The sequence below is a fragment of the Schistocerca cancellata genome, chromosome 8, assembly GCF_023864275.1.
Source record: "Schistocerca cancellata isolate TAMUIC-IGC-003103 chromosome 8, iqSchCanc2.1, whole genome shotgun sequence".
Taxonomy (NCBI): Eukaryota; Metazoa; Arthropoda; class Insecta; order Orthoptera; family Acrididae; genus Schistocerca; species Schistocerca cancellata.
The window spans coordinates 196,144,184-196,157,144 of record NC_064633.1 but is presented as its reverse complement, the minus strand read 5'-3'; the positions used below and the strand labels follow the sequence as shown (position 1 = coordinate 196,157,144).

Genomic DNA, 12,961 nt, shown 5'->3' with positions numbered 1-12,961 from the left:
AAATTTAGTGAAAGGTACAGAAATGAACACTCCTCCGGTTTTCTGTAGATCTTTGATATGGTTTTTTAAATGAATTTCGCACAATTTGCAGAAAGCCCCACCCCGCTCGTGATCAAAGTACAACCAATTGTACTTACACTCCCATTTTTGCTGATACTTAATCTCGCGTTGAATACTTTGTTTAGAATTGCAATTTACGTATGGGTCAGAAATAGCACATTTATCGTTGGAAAACTGTGGAAGGGAAACTGAAGACTTGGTAATCTACGCAATTCATCGTCACAATCACTAGCACTTCTTTCAGTAGAAACACACGTGTCCTTGTCTTTTGCAATACACTGTCTTTTATTAGAAAAGAAAGAAATTAAAGTTTGTTGTTTCGACACTAACACTTCTTTTTATGTTATAAACTGACGAAGACTGCACGTAGTACACTACATAATCACATCACACTTCCACAGTAACCTGTCGACTGACTGTTACAACCTTACAACAGTTTCAACAATGCATTGAGTTTTTATACAACAATGAAAGCTTAGATTATACTCGTAGAGCAGCGTTGCCAAAAGTCCCACTCATGGTGGAATGTACCGCTTCTTTAAGCAAAAACTGTGTCCCCATTGACACTGCGAAAATCATTGTCAAGTGTACACAAATACACTCCTGGAAATTGAAATAAGAACACCGTGAATTCATTGTCCCAGGAAGGGGAAACTTTATTGACACATTCCTGGGGTCAGATACCTCACATGATCACACTGACAGAACCACAGGCACATAGACACAGGCAACAGAGCATGCATAATGTCGGCACTAGTACAGTGTATATCCACTTTTCGCAGCAATGCAGGCTGCTATTCTCCCATGGAGACGATCGTAGAGATGCTGGATGTAGTCCTGTGGAACGGCTTGCCATGCCATTTCCACCTGGCGCCTCAGTTGGACCAGCGTTCGTGCTGGACGTGCAGACCGCGTGAGACGACGCTTCATCCAGTCCCAAACATGCTCAATGGGGGACAGATCCGGAGATCTTGCTGGCCAGGGTAGTTGACTTACACCTTCTAGAGCACGTTGGGTGGCACGGGATACATGCGGACGTGCATTGTCCTGTTGGAACAGCAAGTTCCCTTGCCGGTCTAGGAATGGTAGAACGATGGGTTCGATGACGGTTTGGATGTACCGTGCACTATTCAGTGTCCCCTCGACGATCACCAGTGGTGTACGGCCAGTGTAGGAGATCGCTCCCCACACCATGATGCCGGGTGTTGGCCCTGTGTGCCTCGGTCGTATGCAGTCCTGATTGTGGCGCTCACCTGCACGGCGCCAAACACGCATACCATCATCATTGGCACCAAGGCAGAAGCGACTCTCATCGCTGAAGACGACACGTCTCCATTCGTCCCTCCATTCACGCCTGTCGCGACACCACTGGAGGCGGGCTGCACGATGTTGGGGCGTGAGCGGAAGACGGCCTAACGGTGTGCGGGACCGTAGCCCAGCTTCATGGAAACGATTGCGAATGGTCCTCGCTGATACCCCAGGAGCAACAGTGTCCCTAATTTGCTGGGAAGTGGCGGTGCGGTCCCCTACGGCACTGCGTAGGATCCTAAGGTCTTGGCGTGCATCCGTGCGTCGCTGCGGTCCGGTCCCAGGTTGACGGGCACGTGCACCTTCCGCCGACCACTGGCGACAACATCGATGTACTGTGGAGACCTCACGGCCCACGTGTTGAGCAATTCGGCGGTACGTCCACCCGGCCTCCCGCATGCCCACTATACGCCCTCGCTCAAAGTCCGTCAACTGCACATACGGTTCACGTCCACGCTGTCGCGGCATGCTACCAGTGTTAAAGACTGCGATGGAGCTCCGTATGCCACGGCAAACTGGCTGACACTGACGGCGGCGGTGCACAAATGCTGCGCAGCTAGCGCCATTCGACGGCCAACACCGCGGTTCCTGGTGTGTCCGCTGTGCCGTGCGTGTGATCATTGCTTGTACAGCCCTCTCGCAGTGTCCGGAGCAAGTATGGTGGGTCTGACACACCGGTGTCAATGTGTTCTTTATCCATTTCCAGGAGTGTATTTGGTTTGAGCTTTGGACTCATCGATTAGGAGAAATCTATATTGCTATTAAATCTTGGAAGTATTCCCAGTAATGCAATAAAAAATTAAAAAAATGTTTTATAATGTCAGATGGTACTTCCAGTTCCGTAGCAATACCTGGGGACGTGTTTTGCGACGTCAGGTTTATTCTAAGGGCAAATAAAGTATAGATACGAGTGGCGGATAGGAATAAAGTTCACAGCGAGGGTGGGCTGCGTAGCTAAGGGATTAGCTTACACGTTAGGCTGATTGGAGGTGCGGTGAGGGAAGACATGAGAGAGGAAAGGCTGAATTTTCCACAACTGACGTTGCCAACACACCTTGCAACGCTTAGCTTTGCCGCACACTTACTATACAGCAACTGCTGATTTGTTAGTGTTGGCAATAATAATAATAATAATAATAACAGAACAATCGATGCTAAGTGTTCCAAACCGAACCGATAAGTAACGAAATCAAACTACAGGGACCCAGCCGCCACCTATTGTATTACACATTCATTTTGCTTGTAAAAACAGCATGTCATCACGACTTCTCCATAGTTGACTCCAGACTTCGTTAGCAACAGCAGCTGGCGTAGTTTAAATTTTATCACAACGGTACAAGTTAACAGACCAGGTGATAATTTTTGTTTCACAACAACTATAGATATGAATTTCTCGAGGGGGGGCGTGAGAATTTTCCCCCCAGACCACCCCCTGAATTCATCACTGCTTGCAATAGAGAACAGTGTAGTTCACACAGAAATGGTAACTTCTATTACAAACACTTTTTGACAGTACGTAAATTCAAAGTTTTTAGGAATAACAGTAACGAAATTCACCCCAAGCTTGAACTGGTCAGTTCCTATATTCTTTTCCATCAAAGACTTTGAAGTGAAATACTTTGAAGACATGGCACGCAGAAATCAGTACCTGTCAAACACATACAGTCAGTCGGAATTAATTCGCATTTGCTTAATTCTGCAGTCGCCGCAGCGCCTGTCCCTTGCATGGTAAATCGGAATAACATAGGTACCGCAACATCATACAGTCTCTACACTAGCTCTAGCTCCTGGACTTACAAAAAAAAGAAGCGAGCAGAGGACTTCAGTTTGTCCATGTAGAGAGAGAAGATTAATATTTTTGTTACTTAACTAAAACGTGACTACAACTGACATTTTATGTTTGCTTGTAGTAATATTTTTCTATTACGCATATTTTTCATGTGGTACAATTACAGTTTGACAAGTTGCAGTTTTTTTCCTTTACTTTTACTGTGAAACCTTGCTTCTTGCCACATTTCATGATTTCTAGGTCAACAGGACGTGTCCTACAGGTTTTTGTGAGTGGGTTCACGAGTATCAAAATATTTTATGGTATTGTCTTATAACGCTAAAGTTTTTCACCACCAAGTTACCACAGATCTCAGTATGTGATAGAAATTTCAACTTGATGCGTCTACCCATTCCTAAGCAAAATACGTTTTAACATTTTGACGAGAGTCGGATAACAGTTGGCAAAAAATATATTTTTTTCGTGTGATATAATAACAAATTAGCAATATTTAAATTTGCAAGACGCAATATTTACAAAGGGGCAGGAGAAATCGTGACTAAACACTGTCAAAATACGAAACATAATCCATGAATAACGAATTATGTAAAACAGTTCGCCTTACCTTAACATCACAATACTTTTACGAATGTCCACAGGCTCAGCTTAAGTACACAAAAACACGTTTGGCACACAAAAACTTGTCACAGATCAGGACTAGGCAAATACTACAATGGTAAAGCCAAAATCGAGCTTATGCCACGGATTTTACCTGAGCACACATTGCAATGTTTGCAGATAAGATGGCATACTAATTCAGATCTGTGGCTGATTTCTACTGGCAGTCAGAGGAGATACACAATTTAAAATAAAAGTTAAAGTGCATGTCTAATTTAAATGACAACAAGGTTTGTGTGAGTATATCTTAGAAAAATAAAAGAAAAACCCACCGAGGATGCCATTGCTGTGGTGAAACACGTTTGAATATTAAAACAAAACAGAATTTTGTGTACTTGCAGAAAGGCGGACCAGTCATTATTTTCTGCTAGCGCGGGACAGACCTCGAAACTCCAATACAATATTTAATTAGCGATCGCATTTCTCGTCAGGCCGTCCTTCATACACAAAATAATTGCCTGCTTATGATAAAAATAAGTCCCTTATATGTTTGCAAAGACGAATTTAAGATACAGAAAAAATACTATATGATTTAATATTCCGCGAACACGAAAGAATCGCGCGATGGTTCACGATGACCGGCCAAGTTCAGACATAAGTAACACTTGAAAGCTATTGCTAGAGTTGGCAAACCCGTGCAGCTGTAGGTGCTGACGCCGCTTCGGTAAATGTTCACTGCTTCGAAAGAGTGAGACTGTTTTCCGCTTTCTGCTCGTAATCGTGACTCATGGCCGACCGCGGACTGGCGTGCTACAGCAGCAGGGCACACCCCTTCCCCTTCCCCTTCCCCTTCCCCTCCCCCTCCCCCTCCCCCTCCCCCTCCTGATACGTGTGACGCTGCCTGTGGCTGGTGGCGGCAGCAGCGTAGCGTAATTTAGCGTGGGATTCCGCGTGAAGTTCACGGCCCATGCCGCGAGTGCAGTTCGCTGCGCACGGCACCAAGCTCACGACGCCCTCTATATATGCCGTGGCGGGCCGGCGGTAGGCATTCAGTCGTCATCAGACGCCACTATCTCTCATTGAAACTTCGAGCCGCGCACCACAGCCAGCCAACATGCCTGACCCTTGCTGCGGAACTGGAGAATGTAAGTTAACTTTGCCTTGCTGTATAATACAAATGACGAAGTGCTGTTTACATCTGTTGTCAGTGACTGAGAGTGGCTAACATAAATGACTGTCAAGAGTGCTTAATCGTGTAGAGCACTTTTTTATTAAAAAAATGGCTCTGAGCACTATGAGACTTAACTTCTGAGGTCATCAGTCCCCTAGATTAAACCTAACTAACCTAAAGACATCACACACATCCATGCCCGAGGCAGGATTCGAACCTGCGGCCTGAGCGGTCGCGCGGTTCCGGACTGTAGCGCATAGAACCGCTTGGCCACCCTGGCCGGCACTTTTTTATTCCTAGTCCTCTCTGCGCCTTGGTGAAGTCAAAGCGAAGGGGAAATCGTCCTTGTTAGTCGTCTTCTCTGGACATACTGGGCGCGAATTTAACTATCCCTACTTCTAAAATTGCAGTGTATTCATGCCATCAGATGATGACAGTTTGTTGTGTTGATTCTCCTCAAGCCAGCATCTGGCGTCTAATAATTTTTGGGTTTAAACGTTCAGGCGCCAATACCTACATCTGAACTCCTTTTTGAGAGGTGCTAGTCACTTTCCCAGTTATGTCTGATATTTCGAATATTTTTAATAAATCATTTTGCAATGTCCCACCAAGGCAATAAGCACCATTTGTGCTGCCCTCCACTATAAACATCCAAAGTTCCCTTTAATTCCAGCATGGGTAATAAAAGTGTTCTCTGAACAATGTTTATAGACGAACTACTGTTTCCTAGTATTTTAGCAATAAGTCAAAGCCTGCAATTTTCATTACCTAAAATACAGAGAAGCAGTAGTCACACTTACTATCATTACATGTTGCGACTCCTAAGTTATGGACACACAAAACTATTTTATCACAGTAGACAAAATATTCGTATTGATAGCATCCACAACTTGTATTTGTATTTAAAATGCTTCTCATTCATTGTTCAGTCTGTTTCAGATGTTATTTTTTTTTAAATGAAATGAAACCTTTCGATTACTGGATTATTTTCAGATCTAATTAGTTGCGTGAGCAGTTTTCTTCTCTGTTCAAAAACTTGCACCACTGTACACTGGTATGAGTTTCCGAGTAGACGAGAAGCAACTACTGAGATATGAAGATGATCCAGACAGGTCGCAACACGTAATTTAATTTTTAAAAAATGTGAGAGAGACTGAACAATAAATGGGAATTGTTTTATTTATATTTAATTAGCAGTCGCAAATATCATGAGGCTGTCCTTTATGGACGAAAAAATTGTGCGCTTACAGATAATTAAAGTCCCACAGACTGTATAACCGACTTTATTTGTAAATCGTTGTACCGACACATTTATTCTTTAACAATAAGTAAACAAGACTACTTCCTTTCACTCTACGTTTTAGACCTGAGATTTGATATTATGATAATTGTATGTACAGTACCACTTATTCGTAGTGTACAGGATATGTCAAGCAAGCTGCATCTAGCACGCCATTCCTATTTTAGAGTAACCTGTTTAGACTGTTAATTTCTTGGAATACCATTAGTCGTAATATGGTTATAGTAGGAGGAACAAGTGATCTCTGTAGTCAGTGACGAAAAAATAGTCATTTGGTTTACCAGTTTGGCTATAATCTCGAATGTGTTGCAGGAACTTGTTAGTCATGCTATGGCAGTTATATTCATGAGATTACATTTCAGACCTGTCGTTATGATTATTGCAAATCAAATCGAGTGCTTATTCTGAAATGTGGCTGAGGCCAACTGTAGTAATAACGTGACATCTTTTTCGGTTCTATTGATCGATGTTGATGCTGCTGAGGTAGGTGAACAGTCAAGCTTCAAATCTGACACATTCAGCAGCTTTTGATGTTGGGATGGTCGATTCAGATTTCCACGGCTTGATCTTTCCAGTGCTTACACACAGTATATTCTTACTGTTCTAGTCTTAACTACCAGTCATTTACCGCAAGCGTGTCTTCATTTCGCTAAATTACATGTTAACTTCAGAAACATCTAAATCTCTTGAAACTCATGTTTCCCAGTGAATGTCAAAGTTAGGAAAACACACGTAAAATCCGACGAGGTTGCCAGTGTTGTCCCTGTGTTTTCTGAGTACGTTCTGAAGTGGTTTGTTTTGTTTTCCAGCTTGCCAGGGCTCCAGCTGCAACTGCGGTCCCTCGTGCACCTGCAAAAACTGCGCATCTGGCACCAAGGGCTCTGCCACCTCCAAGTGAATGACTGTTTCCTTAAGTCCAACACGGTGAGCACCAAAGCAAAAGGAAACATTTGCAGTTGCTAGTTCTAATATTAGAGTTAATACTGATTATATTATTCACATTATTCGAAACACACCTAATCTACAGTTTTCTTTGATGGTTTAGTCAACATTTTTATACATTTTTTGTTAAGTGACATTTACATTATATTTATCTTTATACGACTGCAATCGTTCGCATGACCTAACTCATATTATTTTCAAGTCCAAGTAGTGATATCAAATCGATACTAGCATAGAAAATACATATCGAAAGGCTTGTTGCAAGAACACCTTGAGATGTTATGACGTGATTGATAAGACATTCACAAAAGATTAGATGCCTCTTTTGCAGACATGAATCAATTAGTTTACTGCAATGATTATGTTCTATCGAGTCTCAGAGTACGTACTGAAATATTTTGCCGTATTTCTGCTTCTTTTCTGAAACTCGCTGCACACAGGTGAGGTGTAGAACTTGTGATCCAGGAAGTAGAGACACAAAGCACAGGACCTCTTTCTGAAGCACAAAAGTTCCATATCATATGCTTCTAACATCACTTTTCTAATCTCACCATTGGTGGTACTGAGATTAGGTACAAACCTTTATTACAACCACGTAGCCTTGCTCGTTCACCCTCTCAATCGTCACGTTTCAAACACTGTCAAATGCAAACGAGCACACGTCTTTCCACTCAGAAATATGTTCAGCTTTCGATACAAGCGACAGCTTCTTGATTAAAGATGTGAACTTTGAAGTACATTAGATACGTTACATCTTGTTACCAAATAGCTGTAAAAGTTCTTGTGCGTCATGCACCTTACTGCCTACTCTAGAGCGCTATGTCAGTGTTTGGAATTATCAGACAGGTCGGACAATAGACATTTTATGAATCTCGAGATGCACTGCTGCATTGTAACAGGTTGGTGTAAGCCCACATGAAAGTATAACAGAAATGCTCAGAGAGATTAAAATGCAATCCTTGGAAGAAAGACGTCATAGTTCTCACGAAACTCTGCTCAGTAGATTTAGCGATTCAGATAATCCGAATGCGAAGAAGACTGAGTGACTATTATGCTGTCACCATTGTATGGCTCACGTAGAAGTTACGAGAGTAAGATAAGAGAGATGCTGGAAGTTTAGAAAATTATCCGGTATTGTCACTAAACAAAAGTACAGAATTTCCAACAAAGTTGCAGCATTAGAAAATTGCAGCGAAATGCAGGAAGATCTGCTGCGGATAGGCACTTGGTGCAGGGAGTGGCAACTGACCCTTAGCATAAACAAATGTAATGTATTGCGAATACATAGAAAGAAGGATCCTTTATTGTATCATTATATCATAGCAGAACAAACACTGGTAGCAGTTACTTCTGCAAAATATCTGAGAGTATGCGTATGGAACGATTTGAAGTGGAATGATCATATAAAATTAATTGTTGGTAAGGCGGGTGCCAGGTTGAATAATTGGGAGAGTCCTTAGAAAATGTAGTCCATCAATAAAGGAGGTGGCTTACAAAACACTCGTTCGACCTATACTTGAGATTGCTCATCAGTGTGGGATCTGTACCAAGTCGGGTTGACAGAGGAGATAGAGAAGATCCGAAGAAGAGCGGCGCGTTTCGTCACAGTGTTATTTGGTAAGTGTGATAGCGTTACGGAGATGTTTAGCAAACTCAAGCGGCAGACTCTGCAAGAGAGGCGCACTGCATCGCGGTGTAGCTTGCTGTCCAGGTTTCGAGAGGGTGCGTTTCTGGATGAGGTATCGAATATATTGCTTCCCCCTACTTATACCTCCCGGGGAGATCACGAATGTAAAATTAGAGAGATTCGAGCGAACACGGAAGCTTTCCGGCAGTCGTTCTCCCCGCGAACCATACGCGACTGGAACAGGAAAGGGAGGTAATGATAGTGGCACGTAAAGTGCCCTCCGCCACACACCGTTGGGTGGCTTTCGGAGTATAAATGTAGATGTAGATTACTCTGCGTTGTTTGATTTATTGATCCCGAAAAAGTTCGATTAGTCACAGCTGCAAATATGGAAAGAGGTATCTCTTTACGATGTTTCTTGCAGTTCTCTGTGGCTAACTTCAACACTTCAAGGTTATGTTTTCTAAAATGCCCCTGGCTGAAAATCTGATGCAGCAGACTTCTGCTGTTGCTTTGCTATTGGGTTTCCGAGTGTAAACGTTTGGATAAATGCTTTGTTTGTGAGTTGTGTAACCATGTATATGTTTTCCTTTTCGAAAGTATTCACTTCGCTCTAACGAATTATTTCTTTTGTTACAGGTGTGACAACCGTCTTGCTGCATCTCACTCTATTTAAATTTCACTGCACTATTTAAATGTTTCTTGCTGCATTTATTCATCAAAATAAAATGCTAAAAATCTAAGTCTTTGTGTACCTTATTGGTTCAAGTGTAGCTCCCAAGCTACCATTTCTTTTGCTATATTACGACTAAGCAAGCAAGTGAGATATTCGTTTCCAGATATATGAAAGATAAAAAGCTCGCTATAGAGCCACGCACCACTGCTGCAGGCAAAATTGAAATATGGAGTGAGTTAGGGAGGAAGAGGCAGGTTAAACTGAAAGGTAATCACTCACATGTGTCTGGGTGGTTTTTGTGGAAATCCACAGCCCGCAGATGGCAAGTACACTGCTTGAGGTGCGATCCAACTCTGTGTGTAAATGCAGACTATCAGCAGATGCCCAGCAAGATGAGGTGATAACAAAAGAGTGCGGGTGAGGCTTGCCTGTAGCATGGTTGCACCAAACATGGAGAATCTGAATATTTCTGCTAAGAGATTACTTGCACCACTAATTTCCAGAAAAATTCAGTAAACCCAGACCTCTGTCAAATTCCTGTAATTTCCAGTCTTTCCACCAGGCCTGTCCTACAGTATATGTTTTCAATAGACGCAGCTCCTGAATAAATAGACACTGTATAGGCAATTAGTGGAAAAACTAAAAATGCTGTGTTTGAAACCTGTAAGAGCAAAAATATAAATATCTTTGGAGTTTGAGCACGTCTTTTAGGTTGCTACAATCAACTGATTACTTTTTGTTAAAAATTATGTCTTATGACACGTTTTGGCCTTAGCCCATCATCAGAACATCAGCCAAAATGAAACATGTGTGGTGTCACCGCCAGACACCACACTTGCTAGGTGGTAGCTTTAAATCGGCCGCGGTCCATTAGTACATGTCGGACCCGCGTGTCGCCACTGTCAGTAATTGCAGACCGAGCGCCACCACACGGCAGGTCTAGAGAGACGTACTAGCACTCGCCCCAGTTGTACGACGACTTTGCTAGCGACTACACTGACGAAGCCTTTCTCTCATTTGCCGAGAGACAGTTAGAATAGCCTTCAGCTAAGTCCATGGCTACGACCTAGCAAGGCGCCATTAGCCTAACAGTGCTTGTAATTAAAGAGTCTCATTTGTATCGTCAAGAGCGATGTACCACAATGATGGAATAAAGTTAAGTATTCGAGGAGCTACGTACTTTTCTTAATAGCATTCATAAGTATCCTGTTTCAGACCTCACGCCAGCCGGCGTGTGTGTACGCGTGCCTTTCGGTTACCCGTCACTGTGGACTGGCTGTCTTGTCAGTCCACAACAACATGGTTCTCATGAATGCACAAGCGCAACAAGTATGACATTAAGAGTAAAAATACTTAAAAAAAGACCAACAGTTAGGCTTACATACCACATAAAATATCTTAAAGCATACTACTGTGTAGCAATCCTGACATTGATGCTTAACTGACGTCGAGGCTCTGTTTCAAAAACGACTACTATTACTGGCTTCCAGATGGTATGATCGCTTGGTTGTAGTGGCATTAGAAACTTAAATGACAAGAAGATGGACAAATTAATTACAAAAATAGTATATGAAAAAGAGTAAATATAAGGAAAATTAAAAACAATAGGCAAAAGCGTTAAAAACAAAAGTACATCGATAAATCAGGTGCTTCGTCTGAGCGCTGATGGGAAGGGGATGAAGGGAGAATAGGGGGGAAGCATACTGGGGCAGTCACAAACCAAAACTTGAATCTAACTTTATACATAAAATAATCACGTAAGACTCTTTAGGAAATGCACATAACCAGGTCAAGGTGAGGGAGGAGGTGAGGCATTTGGTATGGGGAGAAGCAGCGCTTTTTTTCTACAATTTTCTAAATGATAGTCTCAGTTGTAGTCAACAAAACATCACGATCTTACAATTTTCGGCAGTTATGATGAATAAGGATAAACTTCACATGGAACTAAACAAAGACATAACATCGTTGTTATTGAATTAATAGAACCTAATCGAAAGGTCAGGGGTCGATTCTGACAGAGGTCTGCGGCACAGAAGTTATTTGAGTGTAATTAAGAGTTCTGATAAGATTAAGTAGAACAGATAATAATAAGGGCTAACGTTTCTAGACTGCTGCTTTCTACCGAGTTCCCGACCAAGAGAAACTGATTCGATAGGTCGACTTCAATCGAAGATCACTCAAAATCTTAAATGAAAAGTTGGTTGCACTGGGTTCATTTATTCGCTGCCAATATGTCAAATGGTAACTGCACTTAGCATCTCTAATCATTTTACATTATAAACTTAAGTAAACAAATAAAAATAAGCTTGCGGAAGTGTCTCATTTTCCTTACAGTGAATTCCACACGGGTTAAAGAGGCTGATCACTGCCATCTTCACGCTTAACCTCCTCGCTTTTCGTGTCGGTCGCCAGATGTCTCCCTTTCAGGTACCATGAATTCACGTAATCCACAGTTTTGAAAATTCGTAATAGAGGGCGAACCAACGTGACGAACATAAGATTCGCTACTGTATTCATATGCTTACTCTTGTAGGAGTCAAGGTAAATTTCATTTGTGAAAGCCTCTTTCAGATTCACTTGTCGAAGTTGGAATGCTGCTCGTAGAATTAATAAGGGGCATCGGAGACATTGGATATTTCTTCTCAGCGAGACATTCACGGAAACGTCTAAAAATTTGTCTTTCAGGAGCTCGAAAGATTTACACTAGCTTCTCCGTAAGATACCTCAGGATTTTCGGCCAAGTGGTAGCGCCCAAAACTGTAGCCTGTTCTGCGGTTTCATTGTCTTCTGATGTTAAAAAGCGGTTCTCCATACACCTTTCCAGGCACTCACAGAACTTTACAGCATCAATACGATTCCCTTTATTTCAAGCTGACATCAAATAAAAGCCAGCGATCGTAAATACATGCATTAACTGTATAGACAACGTATGGCACTAAAATACTTATTTTTGCCTACACGAGTAACATTTCTTCAAATAAGGCAGCAATTACTAAGATTAAGTAGAACAGATAATAATAAGGGCTAACGTTTCTAGTCTGCTGCTTCCTACCGAGTTCCCGACCAAGAGAAACTGATTCGATAGGTCGACTTCAATCGAAGATCACTCAAAATCTTCTCCAGCTGCTGTGAACAGCGCGTTGATGACAGCTGATCGATTGACTTTCGAGTCGGAAGTTATATTTGCTGGGCTAGATAGAAGATAGAAATGTACCGATATTTTTAATTAAACAGTTTTCAGATGTTTAAGGTACACGCGTGCCACCGCCTACCCTCACAAAAAAAAAAAAAAACAAAAAATAAACCTCGGGAAAAGTATCTTTATTGACTTATGGGGTAATTCAGTTACAAAACGGAAAAATGAAATATTAAAATTGTTAAATAGTTCATGCATTTACAAATTTCATTAGAATAATTCTGCATATTAATCCTCTAACCAAAGTAAGAGAGCGGAAAAATACTATGGATTTGATAGTGACCTAATGGTTCAA

The 12,961-nt window shown here is 42.0% G+C and overlaps 1 long non-coding RNA gene across 1 annotated transcript; it reads left to right on the top strand.

Annotated features, from left to right (window-relative positions):
• The first annotated feature begins 4,707 nt into the window (after positions 1–4,707).
• LOC126094733 (uncharacterized) lies at positions 4,708–9,537 on the top strand. The gene is made up of 3 exons (XR_007521865.1): positions 4,708–4,899; positions 7,035–7,149; positions 9,434–9,537. It is a non-coding gene; the product is annotated as an uncharacterized LOC126094733 (long non-coding RNA).
• The last annotated feature ends 3,424 nt before the right edge of the window (positions 9,538–12,961 follow it).